The following is a 15,403-nucleotide window of genomic DNA, read 5'->3' as shown; positions in this document are numbered from 1 at the left end:
AGAGCACTGTCAAGATGAAGGCAGATGCGATGAGCCTCCCGTCAAACCCTAAAGGATATTTAATTTCTGCTATCACCAAGAGATTTTCAACTAAATAGCCAATAACCATCAATATAATCCCTGAGAGAAAAGAAGGATCGGAACATCTCCGAGATGAAGGAGTTTGTGACGTACCCTTCCAAAAAAAAAGAGAGAGAAAAGTCAGGACATCTCCAAAATGAAGGATGATGTAATTCCCGAAAAATCCAAGAGAGCTCCAATTCTGTTAAAAAGAGAGTGCAGAAAGATCATCATGAGAAAAGAATCCCAGGATATCAGACTGCCGAATCTATCAAGAATCTTTTTAATTTTGTGAAATTCTTTTATCAATATTCTTTCACCAATAGCTCTCGCAATATCAAGAATACTCTCTTTTCTGTTCATATCAAGGAAATTGATAGCTTCCTTGAAAGAAAGTCAATCACAAGCAATTTGAATTCAAATCCTGATTCTACGGAGTTAAGCCCAGTCGGAGGTAATACTTCAGGTAGAAAAGAGGGAATACTTTCAATACAATGTGCATCATTTTCAATTATTTTGAATCAACAACAATTTTCAACATTTTGACAATATTTTCTAGCCATCCTGACGTGAAGTGCGAGTTTGAGGTTCATCTTTGGCGCATCCTGACATCAGTTGTTATCCCTTTTAAGGACTTGATAATGGGAGTTTTCAAGATTCCTTCCCTTCTGTTGGTATAATTTGAGCATCTAGGCTCTCAGATTCGCACACTTCCTTATGTCCCCACTGTCCCACCATAGACAGTCCAATTTCGGCTTGAGGTTAAGCCACCAATCATTTTCTCGCAAAAGGTCACCAATTTCAAAAGTTATTTAGTCTCAGCAATGAGGCGCCCAAAATCAAACCCCTTTTCAAGCTTTAGGGACCCCAATTTCATTCTTTTGCAAAATCCCTATCGGACTCATTGTGTGGAGATCCGAAGGTTCCATCATGGTTTCTTCCTTCGAGGATTCCATTCATTTTCTGCCCAATCAGGATAAGGGTACAAACCTGAGCCTCCTTTGATGAGGTATTTCATTTCCCGATCAGGTTAAGGGTCAAACCTGAGTCTCCTTTGATGAGGTATTTCATTCCCCAATCAGGTTAAGGGTCAAACCAGAGCTTCGTTTCTACACGAGGTATTTTCCATCCCATCCAGGTTAAGGGCAAAACCTGAATCTCACTTCCTTTTGAAGTAAAATTTTCTTCTTTATTCTTCCCTTTATATCTACCATTTTCATCAAGGCTAATTTTTTCATACCCAGTCAGATCCTTCAAACTGGGGCATTTTTATGGCCAAAATTTGGTGTGTTTTTCTTTGCCACTAAGCTCGTCTTCAAGCCGGCTTAGTAGCAAAGAGGGGCATCTGTAAACACTCCAAATTTTTCACATCCATTCTCAAACAATCCTTCTCAGGCAGTGCCAACCCTATTAGGTCAGTGTAGGAGTCAAACCCCGAGTCAGTTCCAGAAAATCACCATTTTACCAACTTTTATTAGGAAAATTACCATTTTACCCCTAGGTCATCCCGGACCCTAGTCAGTCGAAGTCAACAAAGCTCACTGGTCAGTTCAGAACATTTAGACTATCAGTCATTCCAAAGCTCATCTGAGCTCACAGTGAGAAGACCCTTTTCATTTCTGACAATTCCTGCCAAAATGGGATAATTTCTTTAGAAATAAGCTCATTTCTCACTCAAATTCAAGCCAATTGTCTCTGAGTCAGTCATTCACAGTAAGTCATGTTTCCCTGAGTCTAACCTGAGCTCACCATAAGTTCAAGTGCTTCAGTTTCAGTTCAAAACCATTTCCAAGTGTCTAGGAGCCCATTTTAGCTCTTTCAACTGAAATTGAGTTGAGTTCAGTCAATTGAGCTAGTGTTCAAGCTTTGATTTTAGTTCATATCAGTATTATTGACCTTTGTTCTAGCTCATACCCAGCTCAGGTTCGTAATTCACTTCGCTCCAGTGATCATTCCGTACCATTTCTCTAAAAATGGCAACTTTTCTTGAAAATTCAGTAAGAAAGGTCAGTTGAGTGAGTGTCTGTCCAGTTCATTTGAGTTCTGAAACTCTAAAACCCAGCTTAATCTAGCTCATTTCAGTTTAATTCAGCTCGAACTTCAATTTTCAGTGTCACTCTAACCCAATAGAGTCCCGAAAACCATTTCTTGAGCTATTTTGCAAATTTTATCAATTTTAATGCTTTTTAAACTGATACAAGTGTCAATCGGGGTCTGACATCCAAAATTCTTTATTCAAGGTTAGCATTTTGCATAGCATTTCATGTCATTTCTCATCATTTCATTTTATATCATTTCTCAGCATTTCATAGAATTTCATCAAATTTCATTTCATTTTCGAAGTCCAGAACTCCAGTGTTATAAATTTCAATCTAGATCGAGTTTTAAAAGCTTTCAGAAATTAACTTCAAAACCTCGAGTTTCCAAAATTGACATTTTTACCCCCGGGAGTCTAAATTTGGAAGTATTTTCTCAAGAAAAACAATCTGGATTTCTTCCAAAATTAAAATTTTAAATTCTACATTGGATTTGCTTTGCAACAAGGTATTGAACTTCAAAAATTCGAGCTCGTTTCAAAAACTGCCAAAAATAGCCCGTTTCGTCTAGAAACTTTCTAAAAATACTACTTTACCCCTCTAATCTTCAAAATGAATTTCAAAATTGAAATTTGGACCCGCTCTGAGATGGCCCATTCATTTACATTTCTGTTTTATTAAAAAAACAAAAAAAGATTCTTTTTATTTGTTTGTTTTTGTTTTTATTGATTTTTATTTATTTATTTCATTTTAGAGAGGTGGGACCCACAAGGGGGTCAACCAAGCCTCCAGCCCCACTTTCCATTTTTTTCCTCATTTTCTTTTTCTTTTCCTTTTTCCCTCCTTTTTTTTCTTTCCTTTCTTTTTCCCTTTTCTTTCCTTCTTCCCTTCCTTCCTTCCTTTCCCTAGCCTCCATGCCATTCACGTATGGCTATTCATTAAGGGCATTACACATTATTGGAAACTTAGGTTTTGATTTTATCAAAACCTAAGTTGTCATAAAAACCAAAAAAAGGAAAAGGAAAGAGCCATTCATGTAAGCCCATCTTCCCCTTAACGCCTCTCTCTCTCTCTCTCTCTCTCTCTCTCTCTCCCCCACATTAAGTCTCCCTTTTTCCCAAGTCTCTGGTTCTCTCTCAGCAGCTGCCCATCCTTTTTCTCTAGCTGCAGCCATCAACTACAGCTACAGCCCCTCTCTTGGTGGAAATCATCTCCAATGAAGGCACCATATGCCCAGCTCTCTTGGGCCAACAGGTTCAGCCATCTCAAGCTCCAACCACCTTCCACCGGGTCCAGCCTTCACCTCCAACCTTGGATCACCACCTTCACCAGCCGGACCTCCTTCCTCCAGCCACTCCTCCCAGCCGGTTCAGCCATCTCCAGTCCTTCCAAGTGTAGCAGCATCACCATCATCTTCAGCTTTAGCTTTCTAGCACCCACCTTCATCACCATCATCTTCAACCTTGGTGCAGCCACACCTACCATCCTTTCCTTTAGTCGATCCAAGCAAAGACCCTTCCCAAGGTAAAATCCTTTACCTTTGTAATTTCTTTATGATTCTATTGCAAAGCCAGTTTTGAAATCGGATTTATATGATCAAAAGAAATATCTCATGGCTGTGGAATCGTGATTTACCATATTCAAGGTTGTAAGAGAGGTGATCCATCCGATGAATGGATTGGGTCCTTCTCGTCAATAGCCAACATCAACCAACTGATAATTTCATGTTAAGAACGTGCATCTGTTTCTGATTTCTCATAAAAAACCCAAATTGATTCGGGTTCTAAAACTTCATTTTAAAAATCAAACCCTAAATCAGGTTTTCTGTCTTTTTGAACTTTCAGTTTGTGCTTTAGCAGACAAGAACCTCTGGTACCACTCTTGTGGGAGATCCGGATTGCATTTAAAAAATCACAGTGGATTCATAATCGAGTCTACTGATGATCTGGAAATTTTGAGGTTTTTCCAGTTAGTTTTGACCTATGTAAAAAATTGGACTTCCCAACTCCTTGAGAAAATCTCGATTTTCCTTTATCAGGGTATAGACAGACCCTAATGCACCGAGTCCACCCAATCCATAGCCCTTCTGCAAAAACTTTCAACATGAAAGTTATTCCTAACATGTTTCTTGTCATTTCTCAAAATTTGGGAATTTTTAAAACTGTTTCAGTATTTTTCCCGAAATTTTATTTTCTGTCTGACAGATTTCAGTATCCCGAAAAACCAGAGATTTGGGTCTCTGATAACAGTGAGTGCATTTTTAAACCGTAACCCGAATCCCAATTCTGTAAAAATAGGAAATCTTTCTCTGTTTGTTAGGGACATTTTCCCACAATTTCAGCCTTTTTTCCATCTGTCTTCCATTTTTCTCATGTTTTCTACCGAAACCTGTCTGTTTCCCCTAAATCCTAGAGTCGCCGGATTCCGATCCGACTTGCCGGAACTGTACAGCTCCGACCATAGGTGAAAACCAGAAAGTGTAAAAGGAAACAATCCTTTCCTTACTGTTCTCTGTCACCCCATAAAATTTGGGAAATTTTTATGGAAGTTTGAAATCCTAAATCGTCTTTAGAATCAACATTTTAGGCAAAAATCACAAAATTTAGAGTTTTTACTTGAATTTTCATATTTAAAATTACAAACAAATTAGATTTTCGAGCTAAATTCTGTTTTTAGGGATATTCTAGGTGTCCATGCCAAATTTAGCTTAATTCCAAGTTCATTTGCTCCATGTGTTAGTTTATCTTTAAATTCAAAAGCGAAAATCAAGTTAAATTCGATATTTTATGATATTTTTGCCATTTTAGGGTTTTTATCATATACATGAGCATGTATAATCATATTAGGATTAATTTCAATGTCATTTGCATTTCACATTTTTCACTTTTGCAAAATTTATTTCAGAAAACCCTGGTTTCAAGGCCATAGTCTTGTTATCGGGGGTATTTTGGTCATTTTGACCTAAATTTTGAAATTTTAATTTTTAATTCTCCAAAATTTCATGCATATCATCATATTTTATCATATTATGTTTGATTTATTTCATTTGATTTTCAAAATTCTAAAATTTACAAAAATTCTTTCAGAAAACCTTGATTTCAAGGTCATCAGGGGTATTTTGGTCATTTTGACCCCAATTTCGAATTTTCAAGTTTATTTTCGAAATTTATTCATTATTTATCATGTTTATATCAAAGGGGGTATGATTTTGGGTTTATATCTGAATAATATTCGATAATTTCCCATATTTTCGGATAAATTCAGAAAAACCTATATTTTTATGCTAACCTTGTTTTCTAGTTTTGCAGAAACATTCAAGAAGAAGATTTAGCTTTTATTTTTTTTTATTTCAATTCAATGTAACCTCAAATGTAATAATTTGGAATAAGAGTTACTTTTCTGCTTAGAATAGGGCTGCATTGCATATAGTTTAATTTCTGCAAAATTCCAATATCTGATGTATGATCCATGTGCATTTATTTCAAATCCACTATGGTTTACACGAATGGCACGTGCACAAGATCTTATGAAGTTTAAAAACTCGGTGAGATTTGTATTTATGGCCATAGTCAGAATACGAAGAAAACCAAGATTTATGATCTTCATATTAGCCACATTCAGCCTACACACTTAGGCTAACTTCAAAATGCACTGCATTTCTCAAAGTTTTAAAAGGATTTTCCAATTCCTCAATTGAAATTCCCTTTTCAAATTCATATTCATTCATTCATATCATTCAAATTGCATCATTTTCCAAATCATTTCTCAATTCCATTGCAGAAAGTTCAGTTTTCCCAAGAATTTCCAAGCCTTTCTTAGGATTTGTTTTTCTCAAAATCCAAAGTTTTCAAATGACATTTTAAAGCATTTCCCAAGTTCAAATGAAGATTTTCCAATGTTTTAACATTCTCAAATTTCAAAATCCCAAGTTTTCAGAAATCGATCTTCTCAGAATTCCCGTTTTCCTGAGAATTCATTTTCCTTTTCAGAAATCCTTTTCCAATGAATTTCTTGAGTTTCTGAGAATTCTCAAATCCATTTCCTCAGAAAATCAATCTAAATCTCAAAATCGATTTTCCAAAGTACAAGTTTTCCTGAGTATTCATTTTCCAATGCAAATTTCTGATTTCCAAAGAACTTCAATGATTTTTCCAGGAATTCAATTTTCAAGTACTTTTTCAATCGTTTTCCAAGCATAATTCAATTTTCCAAAGCAAACATCATCCTTTCAAAACTTTCATTATTTTCAAAATTTCATAGCACAAGCCTGATTCTTTGTGCATTCTAGGAAAAATAGAGCATAATTTAGATATTTGAGTCAAGTTAAAGCACATAATTGATCCTTGGTTCAATTACCCCTGGTAAAGGCGCCAGGAACGGTTGAACCTCGTACCGACAGGCGGATCCCATTCCACGGAATTTTCCCACAAATTTTCAAAATGGGGGCGAGTAATTTTCAATTCAATTTTCAAAACTTTGGTCGGGTTTGACTCGCGAAATTCGTTTCTCTCTCGCAAGGGAGGGGAAAAAATTTTGCGATGATAACAGATTCAAAATTTGGGAAGATTTTCAAGTTTTTGACCTCGAATTGAGAAATATAGGGTAATAAATCCTAACGGATGCCGGATGGACTGTCCGAGCTATTCAAAAACTATTTTTGGTATTTTTGTAATTGCAATTTGGAAATTGGACAACAAGGTTCAGATTCGGATCTTTTACTCAGATCTGGATCCAAAACTGAGTCAAATGTATAAAAATGAACTTAATTTCAATAAAATCTGAGAAATAACTGGAATTTAGATTTAAAACTGACTCGATTACTCAAAAAATGGGGTCAGGGGCAAAAAGGGAATATTTACAATATTTTGAAAATTTTGGGGTGTTCACACATGCTCATATGTGCTCTAAGGCAGTCAAAAAAATAATATTTATGTGATTCTATCATGCTCATGTGTGTTCTAAGGCAGACAAAAAAATATATATGTGATTATATCATTCTCATATGTGTTCTAAGGCAGTCGAAAAAACTCTATATGTGATTCTACCATGCTCATATGTGTTCTAAGGCAGTAAAAAAACTTTATATGTGATTCTATCATGCTCATATGTGTTCTAAGGCAGGCAAAAAAAGGTATATGTGATTATATCATGCTCATATGTGTTGTAAGGCAGTCAAAAAAGTTATATATATGATTCTATCATGCTCATATGTGCTCTAAGGCAGTCAAAAAACTTTATATGTGATTTTATCATGCTCATATGTGTTCTAAGGCAGACAAAAAACTATATATGTGATTATGTCATGCTCATATGTGCTCTAAGGCAGTAAAAAAAACTCTATATGTGATTCTACCATGCTTATATGTGTTCTAAGGCAGTAAAAAACCTCTATATGTGATTCTATCATGCTTATATGTGCTCTAAGGCAGTCAAAAAGCTGTATATGTGATTCTACCATGCTCATATGTGTTCTAAGGTAGGCAAAAAACTATATATGTGGTTTTATCATGCTCATATGTGCTCTAAGGCAGTCAAAAAACTGTATATGTGATTCTACCATGCTCATATGTGCTCTAAGGCAGTGAAAAAACTGTATATGTGATTCTATCATGCTCATATGTGTTCTAAGGCAGTAAAAAAACTGTATATGTGATTCTACCATGCTCATATGTGTTCTAAGGCATTAAAAAAACTGTATGTGTGATTCTATCATGCTTATATTTGTTCTTAAGGCAGTAAAACAAATTTATATGTGATTCAACCATACTCATATGTGTTCTAATGCAGTATAAAAACTTTATATGTGATTCAATCATGCTCATATGTGTTCTAAGGCAGTAAAAAAACTGTATATGTGATTCTATCATGCTCATATGTGTTCTTAACGCAGTAAAAAAAAACTTATATATGATTCAATCATGCTCATATGTGCTCTAAGGCAGTCAAAAAAATTATATATGTGATTCTATCATGCTCATATGTGCTCTAAGGCAGTAAAAAAATAATATTTTTGTGATTCTATCATGCTCATATGTGTTCTAAAATAGACAAAAAACTATATATGTGATTATTTCATGATCATATATGTTCTAAGGCAGTCGAGAAAAATGTATATGTGATTCTATCATGCTCATATGTGTTCTTAAGGCAGTAAAAAAAACTTATATGTGATTCAATCATGCTCATATGTGCTATAAGGCAGTTAAAAAAATTGTATATATGATTCTATCATGCTCATATGTGCTCTAAGGCAGTCAAAAAAATAATATTTATGTGATTTTATCATGCTCATATGTGTTCTAAGGCAGACAAAAATATATATATGTGATTATATCATGCTCATATGTGTTCTAAGGCAGTCGAAAAAACTCTATATGTGATTCTACCATGCTCATATGTTTTCTAAGGCAGTAAAAAACTTTATATGTGACTCTATCATACTCATGTGTTCTAAGGTAGGCAAAAAACTGTATATGTGATTATATCATGCTCATATGTGTTGTAAGGCAGTCAAAAAAACTGTATATGTGATTCTATCATGCTTATATGTGCTCTAAGGCAGTCAAAAAACTTTATATGTGATTCTATCATACTCATATGTGTTCTAAGGCAAACAAAAAACTATATCTGTGATTATATCATGCTTATATATGCTCTAAGGCAGTAAACAAAACTCTATATGTGATTCTACCATGCTCATATGTGTTCTTAGGCAGTAAAAAAACTCTATTTGTGATTCTACCATGCTCATATTTGTTCTGTGGTAGACAAAAAACTGTATATGTGATTTTATCATGCTCATATGTGCGCTAAGGCAGTCAAAAAACTGTATATGTGATTCTACCATGCTCATATGTGCTCTAAGGCAGTCAAAAAACTGTATGTGATTCTATCATGCTCATATGTGTTCTAAGGCAGTAAAAAAACTGTATATGTGATTCTATCGTGCTCATATGTGTTCAAAGGCAGTAAAAATATTATACTAAAATATTATATAAAAGGTCAGTATTGATAAACAAAATATACTGAAATAAATTATATCCAATGCACCTAAGTTAAGGCAATCAAAGTTATGTGAAATCTAACGACATACAATATATCACATGAAACTTTCATACCTGAGAGGCACCTGCAATCGAAGTTCCTTTGTTCTGCAAAAAACTGTTGAACTCGTCTCGGAGAACGTCAGCAATTGTTTCATGGATGTAGTCATGCATATTATCCTTAATGATCTGGCGTACATTATCACCGGAAAAAATAAGATGCTTGGAGCTGATGTTGACAGGAGAAGTATGTGAGCCCTGACTGGAGTAAGCAACGACTGGTGAGGTGTTCATATTACTCCCTAACCCGAACACACGACCCTTTTTGGGTTCACCTGCTGTAGTCACCCATGCTGCAGGATCAAATGATAGATGCTGAGTAGAGTCATCGCCATATCGCTCTACCATCTGTTGCTCATATGCCTCCTACAAAATAATGTTTACGTTATGCATTAATAATTAAGAATTACAATGTTTATGATAACTTATATTATACAATGATTATTAATACAATAAATACATACCGTTGTCGTTCTCGCCTTCTCTGATACGAACTCTCCCGTGGTCTTACGTTTATGTGTTTCAACAAACACATCCTTGTATGGCACAATGCCTCTTTTTTCTGCTTCATGCGAAGAGAAATGATAAAAGATTTAGTTAACAAGTTTGCAACAATACTTATAAAATTGACAATATATATATTGATGAGTTACCATTTTCTTCAGATGGCTCTCAAAAGTCCTAGATCCACCTATGTGTAGATGGGCTTTGGGCATTTTCGCTCGATTTTGTGCAGCCTTCGCTGAGCGGTTTCGAAATGCATCCCTCGCCCACTTGTCGCACATTCTCTCCCAATAATTTGTCCTGATAGTAATAGGGTCATGGCCCTTCCACTGTAGTAGATCATCTATTCTGCCAGATGCTTTTTTTGTTGCAGTCTTCATATTATGTAGCATGTCTGCAAATCGATTGGCAGCCACCTTCTGCCACACCTTCCTTGCATCATGTTCCTCCATCATAGTCGTGAAGCGATTCGAAGCCTATATATATTTTCAGAAAGTTAGTAGACATGACTATAACAAAAAATTAAATATGAAACACATTAACTATGACAAACAACAGTATACCATGAATAAGGACCACAATCTGTCTATCACCTCTTTTGGATACTCTTTTCATTAAGCGACCGGTCCTGGTAGATGTTGAAGTAGTGAATTCCTAATATGACGTACTACTTCTTATGGCTCAAACCTCGTGTTGCACATGAATTGGTACACAGTAAATATCAATATACAATATTTATAAGATATGGAATAAGTGAAGACGAAATACTTACGGTCGATTATCGATATACACTATTCTAATGAGTCTTCTTGTGCCAGACTGAGAAGACTCTGCATCCTATGTTGGCTCTGTTATCGTCGCGAAATTTTTTCCCGTCTTCCCTTCCTTGCGGAAGAGAGAGGGAAACGCTTTCGCGCTTCAAACTTGACCGGATTTTGGAAATTTGTTTTGAAATACTCACCTCCGTTTTGAAAATTGCAGGAAAATCCATGGGATGGGGCTCGACCTGTCGGTACGAGGTTCGACCGTTCCTGCCGCCTTTAACAGGGGTAATCAAACCAAGGACCAAAATTGTGCTTGACTTAGTTACATCATCGAAATCATGTTCTATCCTAAATGCACAGAGAATTCAGGCATGTGCTATGAAATTTAGTAAAATGCCAGTTGGAAAATATGATGTATGCTTAGAAAACATTTGGAGTTGGAAATAGTTCTAAGGCAAATGATGAAAATCGATTTCTCAGGAAAACTCAGATGGAAAGGATTGGAAATCTCAAAAAAGCTCATGAAGACTTGAGAAAATCATGAATGATTGAAAGTCCTGAGAAAAATAGAAGTGATTCTTGAGAAAAATGTGAACATTTGAAAAAGGAAACACTTCTCAGGAAAACTCGGACTTTGAGAATTTTCTTAGGGAAATGATGGAAAGTTTATAGGAAAACTCATTGGAGAAGAAAAACTGAACTTAGGAAATTGAAATCCTGGGAATCTTACCTTTTAAATACTTGGAAATCGATTTTGATCTTTGAGAAAAGTGAGAGACTTCTTTTGAAAATCTTGAGAAATTAACCGTTTCCATGGAAAACTGTGGAAAAACTTGACTTGGGAGAAACTGATTTTGAAAAATTCTCAGAGTTTCTTGAGAAATCGATTTCTTGAGAATGAAATTTTCTTAAGAAAATCACGAGAAAACCAATGAGTTCATGATGCAAATGATATGAGTGTATGAATGCACTTTGAAAGATTTTCTAAGAAATTTGTTGGAAAATGTGTATTAAGTCAAAATAAATCCTTCACATATTCTGACTGTGGCCATGAATATATTCAGAGTTTAATTGATTTAATGCACAATGCTTTGAAAATATTAGAAATATGATGTGCATTTTAAGATAGCCTACGAGTGTAGGCTCAATGTGACTGGTAGAAAGATGATGGATTTGGGTCTTGTCCATATTCCGACTAGGGCCGTAAATATGGATTCCACCGAGTTCATCAACTCCCTTAGAGTTAGTGCACGTGTCATTCGTGAACATCCATAGTGCTTTTGAAATAACATGCATGAATCATAGAAACAGGATATTGCATGAATTCAAACTATATGATATGCATCCTAGTCTAAGCAGAAAATTAAATCTCTTATTCCAAAATTTACTTTATTACATCACTAAATAAATGAAATAAAAGGAATTGCAGACTTCAGTTCCTTCTTTTGAATGTCCCTGCCAAATCTTGAAATAAGGTTAGCTCAAATATGTGGGTTTTTCCAAGATTTCCAATAATATTAGGAAATTATTGGACTTAGTTGTATATAAACCCTATTCTCATGCTTCATTGATATTTGAAATGATGTAAATGCAAGAAATTCAGTGGAAAATAGTTTGAAATTCGAAATGGTGGTCAAAATGACCAAAATACCCCTAATATTAAAGTTATACCTTTAAAATCAGGGTTTTTTAAGGGAATTTTGGTAAAAATTGAGATTTTGAAATTCGAATTGAAACAAATGATGGTGAAATGCAGTATGAGGCATGATGACATGCTGCTAAACACATTAAGACTGTAAAATCAGAATTTGACATTTTGCAATTTATCCAAAATAACGAATTTCGCTTGTTTTTCGCTTAAAACAGGGTCCCACGGGGCCTTGTTTTGATGATATGGCTAAAACAAACCTCAAATGAATTCCAAATTACACCAAATTCGGTATGAAGCATCTACATACTCTGATAAACAGCCTAGAATGCTAAAATTTATGAAATGATATGATTTGAATGCTAAAATTTAAAGAAAGTCCTAAAAAAGGTGAATTTCGCCTATGAACCCCAACCAAATGCAATGCTTAATATGATAATGCAAAATTTACACCATAAAAAATTCTGATATTTTGCAGACTGCTAAAGGACCCAAAATGGAACATTTTGGGTTTTTACAGCCTCGGGATTTGAAACATGGTGAGTTTGGTAACAGGGCTTTGGTTCTGACGGAGGAAAAATCGACCTAATTAAATATAAAATGCTAAAAAAAAATAGAAAACAGCCATGGGAATTTTTGATATATTACAGAGCTACTCACGACACCTACAGAAACAACTTTCATGTTCATGATGTTGGCGTTTGATCAACAGAAACACAGATAAAAATATAACTTTTCGTGCATAAATTGACAGAACATACAAATGTGACAAAACAGAGGACTGACAAGAAAAATCCGAGACAGATATCACAACTATTCTAAAATTCACAAGCTTTCAGATGCAAACAAAGGACATCTCAGACATCACATTCACTTTTTACAGATTTTGATTTTGAGCAATACCCAAAGAGAACCCATCGACCTAAGTCAATCCAAAGTCTCCGGGGCCCAAATCAGGCTCTGACATGTGTCCCTAACTCTCGGATTTTTGTCAGACATAAAAAAAAATCAGAAAAATCTGAGAAACTCAGGTTAAACACTAGACATCCTCCCGAATTCAGAACATCTTTCAGATCGAAAATCCGATCTCCCATGAGGGAGATCTTGATTTTATAAGTCGGAAAAGACATTTTAAAATGCATCCAGGGTAATAAAACCCGACTCACCTTTTTGAACGTTTACCATAGTAAATGAATTCAAATCTCTCCAAATTTTTGGCACATTTCTAGGGACACCTAAGGGCGCATTCCATGATTTGTTTGGATTTTTTAACAAAATTAAATGCATGAAATGACGTGTGGACTGACTGACAAAAACAAAGAGCTACTGAAATTGAACAGAATTGAAATAAATGCTTAATTAAACCTAATTAACCTATAAAACATGCTAAATTAATGAAATAAAATACAAATTAAATCTAGCTAAATGCATGAATGCTAAAAATCATCAAGGAAGCATAATTATAAATTTTTATATTTGTCATTTTATGAGAATAGCTCAATCCATTCCTCGAATGAGCTCTTTCTTCAAACGACACATGAATCAAATCATGATATGAAATCAAAAGGAAAAGAGGTTCACCTTGCTTCGTTATGCAGCGTTGAAGCTCTTGAAAGGGACGACTATCACGAGCTTCATTTGTCCTTCGTTCCGGGCTTCGGATGATTCACCAAGGTCGACCCACTGCACCTTCTTCACTGAGCCCAAGGGGGGCATGAATTCCAAAGTTCAAAATTGGGTTCTGAAGAAAGTCTAGGTCAAATTTCAAAGTCCAAAAGAAGCTCCCCTAGTCTGGGCATGGAGCCTTGTTTTTATAGAATTTTTCTGAAAATTTTGAATTTCAAACGGGCTCAATCTGAGCACTCCATGTGGCGCCATCTCAGGGGGTGCTATTTGGGAGTTTGTAATTCAAATTCCTAATTTTCTGAAGCTTCTCAAATGGCGCCACCTCAGGGGCTATTTTTATTAAAAATATAAAATAAATAAAAGAAATGAAGCCAAGTGGGGCTCTGGATTGGCGCCACCTCAAAAGGAGGTTTGAGGTGTAAAGTTGAAAACAGTAGGAGCATGCCATGTGGCGCCACCTCTGGAAGCTCTTGACACATGTCAGAAGGACAGGAGTGGAAGAAGCAGACTGTGCCACCTCAGAGGAATTCAAATTCTACTTTTCTGCAGGAAAGGAGAGGCTGACATGTGGCGCCACCTCCAAGTTGCTCCACACTGCCATGTGGTAGGAGAACAGGGATGGAAGAAGCAAAATGCGCCACCTCAGAGGGGGGGGGGGTTCTACTTTTTCTGATGCAGGGTGGTCTGGACATGTGGCAGACAAGTGTCAGCTGTCTGGAGAAGCCTTCTCAAATGGCGCCACCTTAGAAGGTGATTTGAATTTCAAATGGGGGTTGGCTCTGGAGGAATGGAGGATGGACATGTGGCAGTTCCTCAGAGTGGCTCCTACAATGCCATGTGGCAGGAAAGAAAAGCAAGGAACATGTGGCGCCCTCATATTCAAAGTAGAAAAAGGTATAACTCCAGGATTTTCGCCACCTAGCTCTTGTCTGAAAATTTTTGAATAGTTGCTTTTTCTGAAGAAAGCAAAGGGTGACATGTGTCCTCTACTTTTTCTGAAGGAAGCTGGACATGACACGTGTCATCTACTTTTCTGGGAAAAGTAGGGGAAAGACATGTGTCATCCTGCTTTTTCTGAAAGAAGCAGAGATTGACACATGGCAGAGGGAAGAGAAGGAGGTCCAAGCCATGTGGCACCATCTCAGACAAAATGGAAAAGGTGAAGTTTAGGATTTGCGCCACCTCTGGAGAGATTTGAATATTTGAATTCTAGTTTTTCTGAAGAAAGCAGGAAATGACACGTGACATCTACTTTTTCTGAGAAGAGCAGAGAATGACACATGTCACCTGCTTTTTCTGAAAAGAGTAGAGGATGCCATGTGTCCTCTGCAGGAGACAAACTTCAAATGGCGCCACCTCAGAGGAGACAAGCCTAACTTTTCTGGAGGAAGCTAGGAGTGACACGTGTCTCCTACTTTTCTGAGAAAAGTAGGAAGAGACATGTGTCAGTCTAATTTTTTGAAAGAGGGAGAGGTTGACACGTGTCCTCTGCAGGAGACACTTCTTCAAATGGCGCCACCTCAGAGGAGACAAGTTTTGCTTTTTTCTGGACAGGACAACACATGACACTGACATCTCAGGATGATCTTTGGAATGACACATGGCGCAGGGTGAAGATGGTGGATGCTGACACATGGCATGAAATGAAGAGGGGGTCTAATG

Source organism: Nuphar pumila, chromosome 9 (genome assembly GCF_984573655.1).
Source record: "Nuphar pumila chromosome 9, dmNupPumi1.hap1.1, whole genome shotgun sequence".
Taxonomy (NCBI): Eukaryota; Viridiplantae; Streptophyta; class Magnoliopsida; order Nymphaeales; family Nymphaeaceae; genus Nuphar; species Nuphar pumila.
This window is presented reverse-complemented; position numbering follows the sequence as displayed.